This window comes from Camelus ferus, chromosome 1 (assembly GCF_009834535.1).
Source record: "Camelus ferus isolate YT-003-E chromosome 1, BCGSAC_Cfer_1.0, whole genome shotgun sequence".
Classification (NCBI taxonomy): Eukaryota; Metazoa; Chordata; class Mammalia; order Artiodactyla; family Camelidae; genus Camelus; species Camelus ferus.
Window position 1 is genome coordinate 605,698 of NC_045696.1, and position 6,869 is coordinate 612,566.

A 6,869-nucleotide genomic window follows, 5' to 3' on the forward strand; every position below is an offset into this window, starting at 1 on the left:
CCTTTGAATGGGCCATATTTTCCTGTTCCTTTGTTTGCTTTTTGAGGTGTTGTTGTTGTTAAAAATTGGACATTTGAATCTAAAATGGTCACATCTGCAAATCAGATTCTTCCTTTTCCCCAGGGCTTGCTGTTTTTGATTTTTTGTTGGTCTGTTAGTTTTTGTTTTTGAATCACTGTAGGCTGTCTCTGTGCCAAGGATCAGCCTGAGGAGTGACTGTAAGGTTTTCTCACGTCTTTTCTGAGCCTGCACCTTCCCCTGAGCTTGGGCAGTGCCTGTCTAATTTTCCTTCTATATACAGTTGCTTTTAAACATCATAGTCTTCAATGTCTGGCTCCCAGAAGGAGAGAAAGAGAAAAATGAATGAAAGAAAAAAGATACCAACCCTTTAAATCCCCTGGAAGTCAACTCAGCCAGAGAGGGAGCAGCTGGCAATGACAGGGAGAAGTGTAATAACAATGGCAGCCTCAATAGATTTTAAAAGAAAGTATCATAAAAGTATCTTCTCTGATTACAACGGGATGATGTTAGGCATCAATAACAGAAGGAAAACTGGAAAATTCACAGAATTGTGGAAATTAAACAATGCACTCTTAAACAACCAATAGGCCAAAGAGGAATCACAAAGGAAATTAGAAGATAATTCAGAGACTACTAAATGTGAAAACAAGTCACACGAAAATGCAAGAAACACAGCAGGAGCAGCGTGAAGGAGCAAGTTACAGTCATAAAGGTTTACATTAAAAAACAAGAAAGAGCTCAAGTCAGCAACCTAACTCTACAGCTTGAGGAACTAGAAAAAGAAGAAACGAAACAGCTAGTAGAAGGAAGGGAATAATAGCAATTACAGCAAAGATCAATGAAACGGTTAATAGAAAACCAACAGAGTAAACCAATGAAACCAAAAGTTGGTTCTTCAGAAAGATCAACATCGACACACCTTTAGCTCGATGGGCTAAGGGAAAAAGAAAGGAGATTCAAGTTACCAACATCAGAAATGAAGGTGGGAAATCACTACTGATTGCACAGAAATAAGAATTATGTGAGAGCACTGTGACCAGTTGTGCAACAGCCAATCAGATAACCTAGATGGAATGGACAAATTCCCAGAAACACAAAATTGGCAAAGACAAAACCACGAAGAAATAGAAATTCTGAATTGACCTATAACTACTGAGGAGATTGAATCAGTAATTGAAAATCTCCTGACAAAGAAAAGCCCTGGTGAATTCTTCAGATCATTTAAAGTTAGAACTAATACGAATACTGCTCAACCTTTTCCAAAAAACTGAAGAGGAGGGAGTATCCCCAAACTCACCCTATGAGGACAGGGTTACCCTGGTATTAAAGCCAGACAAAGGCACTACAAGAAAAGAAAGCTGCAGGCTAATATCCCTTATCAACGTGGATATAAAAATCCTTAACAAAATATTAGCAAACAGAATTAAACAGGATAGAAAAAGTACTAAACATCACGACCAAGTGGGATTTATTCCTGGAATGCAGTGATAGTTTAATATATGAAGATCAATTAATGTAACACACCACATTAACAGAGTGAAGGAACAGCCCACGTGACCATTTCAGTTGATGCAGAAAAACCTTTTGATAAAATTCAATGTCCTTTCATGATTAAAAAACTCAACAAACTGGGAATAGATGGACACTAGCTCAGTATAATAAAAGCCATATATGAAAATCCCATAGCAAACATCATACTCAATGGTGAGAGACTAAAAGCATCACAGGAAAGGTGCTCAGCATCACTAAGTCACTAGGGAAATGCAAGCCAAAATTACAGTGAGATACCACCTCATACCCATTAGGATGGATAGTACCAAAAACCAGAAAACAACAAATGTTGGAGAGGATAAGGGGAAACTGGAATTTTTGGTGGGAATGTAAAATGACAGCTGTATGGAAAACAGTATAGTGGTTCCTCAAAAAAATAAAAATAGAACTACCATATGATCCAGCAATTCTACTTCTGGGAAAATACATACTCAAAAGAATTGAAAGTGGGTCTCAAAGAGCTAGGTATACACCCTGTTCACAGTAGTATTACTCACTCTAGCTAAAATGTGGAAGCAATCCAAGTGTCCATTGATGGATGAATGGATAAGCATAACGTGGTCCATCCACACAATGGAATATTATTCTGCCTTAAAAAAGAAGGAAATTCTGACACACACTATGACATGGATAAACCTTGAGGACATTATGCTGAGTGAAATAAGCCAGTCACAAAAAGGCAAGTACTATATGATTCACTTATATGAAGTACTTAGAGTATCTCAGACATCACAGAGACAGAAAGTAGAATGGTGGCTGCCAGGAGCTGGGGAGCTGGTGTTTAAAGGGACAGTTTCAGTTCTGCAACAAGGAAAGCGTTCCGGAGCTGGATGGCGGTGATGGTAGCACAAAAATAGGAGTGCATTTAGCCCCAGTGAGCTGTGCACTTAAGACTGGTTAAGATGGCAAATTTTGTGTTATGTGTATTCAAGCATAATTTTTAAAAATGAGGGAAAAAACCCTCTTACAAATTAGTAAAAAATGATCTCTCATTAGGAACGCAGGGCAGTCATAACCAGGAAACAAGCAACAGTACAAATGGTCGGTGGTCAAACTGCACAGACACCAGGGACACGCAGACAGATCAGCTCGCACCGCCCCACGCAACTGGCCAGCACTGAAGCACGGCGGCGGCGCCACCCACAGTGCCGGAGCCAGGCCCACGCCTCCGATGGCTCTGACCACACGCCTGGGAGCCTTGACACTTTTCAGAAATTCTGACCTGGACTCTGCTCTCCGAGGAGCAGAGGCCCCTCACAACTGGGATCCCTGCCCTCCATGGGCTCCTTACAGGATCTACAACGGGCCCCCAGAGGCTGCCCACCGGTGTGGCTCAGGTGCTGACGTGTTCAGACCTCCTGGGCAGGTGCGCGTCCGGCTCTTGGAGAACGTAGCTGTGAGATATGGCCCAAGCCCAACATGTGCTCCAGGCGGGGGTCAGGCTCCCCCAGTTCCCAGTAAGCAGCACTCCATGAGCCCGGCTTCGGTACCAGTGTGCCCCACACCAGGGTCCCATGGCTTTGCACAGACGTTTGAAAGAAACTGCAGGGAGGACCGACCCATTGGAACGTGGGAAAGAATCAAGCTATTTGAGTTTTTCTTGAGTTAATCACAAGAGCTAGGTTTTCCAGCATCATAAAGCACTTGGGGCTACGAACACGGTCTACTTGCACTTGAGCGCCTGGAGCCCCGGGTGGCCCTGGTGCTAAGAGGGCTGCGGCTCCTGAGCCTGCTCCCCTCCTACAGTGAGGGCACGGGCTCAGCCCACACCCTCCCCTGCAGCCCCGGGAACACCCTCAGGGTCCAGCTCCTTTTCCTGGGCCCTAGACCCTTCCAGGGAGCTGTCTGAAGGCCTCCTGCTGCCCGTGGCTCCCCACGACCTCCGAGGGACCTTAGTGGGCCCCTCCCCTCAAACAAAGCTGCCTGCGCTGGCTGGTCATGCAGGGTCACCGCTGGGTGTGGAAGTGCACTGCCTGGCGCAGGGGCCCGAGCCCCACCGACAGGTGACTCAGTGGCCTGAGCCCAGCTTTCCTCCTGGACGTCACCGTCCCGTGGCTTCCAGCGCAGACATGCCCCACTGCTGCCCCAGGCCTGCTGCCGCCCTCACAGGCCTCTCAGCTCACTCTCAGGCAGCAGCTTCTCAGTGGCCAGAGGGCCCAGTGGCCCCTGAGAACCATGTCCTGCTGAGGGGACACACCTGGGCCCCTGTGTCCAGCCCCTAGAGCCACCTATGTCCTGGGGGCACAGGCCTTCTCTCCAGCCCTGCTCTTCTGTCTCCAAATGATGGTAGGAAGGCAGATAACTTACCTCCTTGGAGCCCCAAGTGCCCGTCTGGCCTCCTGGCTCTGATGAGGTAGGCGGGAATAAACCCCCAGTGTAAGATGGCCTCCAGGCCAGAACTCCTTTACTGGGGAAACCACCCCAAAACCAGGGAAATCTGTGGACCTCAAGCCTCCTTCTTGTTGGGTGTCAACCGACAAGGGACATCCTTTCCTTGGGGACAGTGGGGTGGCCTGGGAGTGTGGGCGTGGGAGCCGTCGGCTCCTCGCTGGCATGGGGCAGCACTCCTCCACGGGCCCTGGGCAGGGCAGGGCGGCAGGCACGCCGGCCCCCGCCCTGCCCTTTCTGTTGTTGCTAGTACCAGTAGAGGCCTCTCAGCAGTTGACCCCCCCCACCCCCCAGTGGGTGCTGGGCCCGGTAGGCGCTCTGCTGAGCCCTGTGAAGATTCCTGGGTGGGTGTGGGGCCGGCCCAGCAGGGGAGCCGCCGGGCACAGCCAGCTGGGCCCCCACCGCACTCCCTGCGCCCCCCCCCCCAGCTCCCCAGCTTGGTCTCCCTCAGCTGAGTTTGCAGGGGGGTACCTGGGGAGATGCCCGTGGGCCACCAACAGCCTCAGAGGAACTGGGGTCCTGCTGAGTCCAGTCCTGGATGGGTGGGGTGTGACCTGCCCTCTCTCCCTGTCCGCCTCACCCGTCCCTCTGGCTGTCAAGAGGCTCTTCTTCCCCTGCTGTCCCAGCTGGGAAGCTGGTCCCTGGGGAGCGCATTCGAGGGGCCACTCCGCCCAGGGCCCAGGAGGAGGAGGGACACCCGCTCCCTCCCGGCCCAAGCGGGAGGCGAGGGGCCAGCAGCACTGGAGACCCTGCGCCCAGTTTCCAGCGTGGGGGACCATCCCATGGGGGTGAGTTGGGCTCCTCAACCTCTGAAGGTGTCCCCGGGCCAGAGACAGAGCCGAAGCTCCCAGAAGCGGCCACGGGTCCGGCGGCAGACCGGGGACCTGGGCAGGGAGGGCGGACGGCCCGCAGTCTCAGCGCCAGGCAGGGGGCCCAGCTCGGCCCCAGGAGAGGAGGGGACAGCCGGACGGCCCTCGCGCCACTTCCCGGGCGCGGACGTTGGGGAGCCCAAGCGAGGGTCGGGGTGGAAATGGGGGCCACCCGGCGGGCAGGGCCCCACAGGGCGAGCGGCAGTCCAAGCCGAGTGGCCGCGTCCCGGCGCCGAGCGGGGCGGCGCTGCCCGGGCCTTACCTGACCGCGCGTCGGGCACCCTCCCGGACCCGTCCGCAGCGAGGAGGCTCCGGGCTCTGACCGCGCCGAGTGGGCAGGAGGGAGGGGCCGCGCCTACTCCCCGCCCCCCGCGACCCCGCGCCCGCGCCCCCCCCGCCCCCGGCGCCGCGGCCACCGGGCGGCGCTGCGGCCCCGCGGATGGCGGCGGGGCGGGGGGGCGGGAGGGTACCCGAGGGAACAGGGTGCGGCGAGAGCAAGGGCCGGGTCGGGACGGGGCGCTCGGGGGGCCGGGAGAGCCCCCTGCCGCCAGGCGTCCCTGCGAGGTCCGAACCCCTCCCAGCCCTGGCCGCTGCTCGGACTGGGACTTGACGTCCCTGCTGCCTGCTGCCCGCCCCCTGGGACGTCTATTCCGGGGTCTGGGGCGCCTCCGACTCGTCACTCACTCAGACCTCGGAGGAGCAGCCCCGGCTGCAGGGTCCTCCCGCCCGGCGTCCCCTCGCCGTGCTCCCCTTGCGCACGACCTGCCGTTCTGGGACACGCAGCTCTGAGACCCACGGGTCACAACGTGTGTCACCGCGGTGGGGTCCTCGCCCCTCGGAGGTGAAGTGCCGGCTGGGGAGGGGCGAGAGCTGGTGCTCTGGGCAGGGAGTGCGGGCCTGGTGGTGCTGGCTGGACCCCGCTTCCCTGCAAGAGCCCAGCGACGTGTGTGTGTTTAGGGCCACTGTGAGGCCCTACCTGCGTCTGGGAGAGGGTGGGAAGGGGTCCCCACTCCCCTAGGAGCGGCAGCCCCCGGGATCAATGCTCCTCTGTGAGGTGGTGTGTGGGCAGGAGTGGGGACAGGTCCCTGGGCTCTGGGACAGGGTGCATCACAGCCATCCTCGGCCTCGAAGGGGACCACACAGCGGTAGGGGTGGCTCCAGCCTCAGAGGAGCAGCTTTGAGGGTCTCCGACTTAGTCCCTCCTCCCCAGGGGAGAGGGACCCCAGAGCCCCTTGGTTGCCTGTGTGCTCCCTGCATGCAGCACCTCTGGTCTTCCTGAACATCTCCCTCCCTCTGCACCCTGATTCTGGTACAGCCAGGTCCCATCTCCTGGAGGGATAGTAAGGTGGCCGAGAGGAGGGGTCTTTATGTCCCCAATGAGCCCAGCAGTAGTGACTGTTCAAGCAGAGGGGGACACCCTCCCATGTGAGGAGGGACATGCGGCCCCTGCAGCCTGGCGACAGGACAGGAAGCCCCTGCTCTACCCTCCAAAGGGCTTGCAAGTTATGCCCTGGCTGCAGCACCCTGCCTCCCACCTGCTCCCGGCCCCCAGAGACCCCTCAGGCTGGACTCCATCAGTGCCTCCCACCCCCCACTGCCCACACCTCCCTGGGCAGCACGGGTCCCTCATCTCCTCCCCAGCGGCCTTTCCCGGGTGCGGTGGGTGCCTGGAGCCGGTGGCACTGAAGGAGGAGGGTGAATGTGTGAGGATGTGTGTGTGTGTGACGTGTGTCTGTGTGCAGCTGTGAGCGTGTGAGTGTGTGTGTGTCTGTACAAGTGTGCATGAGTGTGGCAGCCACGTGGTAGCCAGGAAGACAAGCTCAGGCTCCCACTGCCTGGAGCCCAGCTGAAGCTGGGGGTGGGCAGGTGCCTCGCAGGAGCTGCTCCTCTGGGTCCTCCGCACGCTCTCTGGGGCAGCACTTCCCAGGGGGCTGCTCCCGGGGGTGTGAGCACAGGTCCATTCCTACCAGACCCAGATCTTTTAAGGGGTTAATTTGGCTCCAGTGTCCCCATCAACATGGCCAGGGCAGTCTAGGAACG

The 6,869-nt window shown here is 56.2% G+C and overlaps 1 protein-coding gene across 2 annotated transcripts in view; it reads right to left on the minus strand.

Annotated features, from left to right (window-relative positions):
• COL6A2 (collagen type VI alpha 2 chain) overlaps positions 1-5,149 on the minus strand; it is a 28,514-nt gene extending 23,365 nt beyond the window's left edge. For both annotated transcript variants that reach the window (XM_032488077.1, XM_032488136.1), the window contains exon 1: positions 5,092-5,149. The gene's annotated coding sequence lies outside the window, so the exon portion shown is untranslated. The remainder of the gene's footprint in view (positions 1-5,091) is intronic.
• Positions 5,150-6,869: the final 1,720 nt, after the last annotated feature.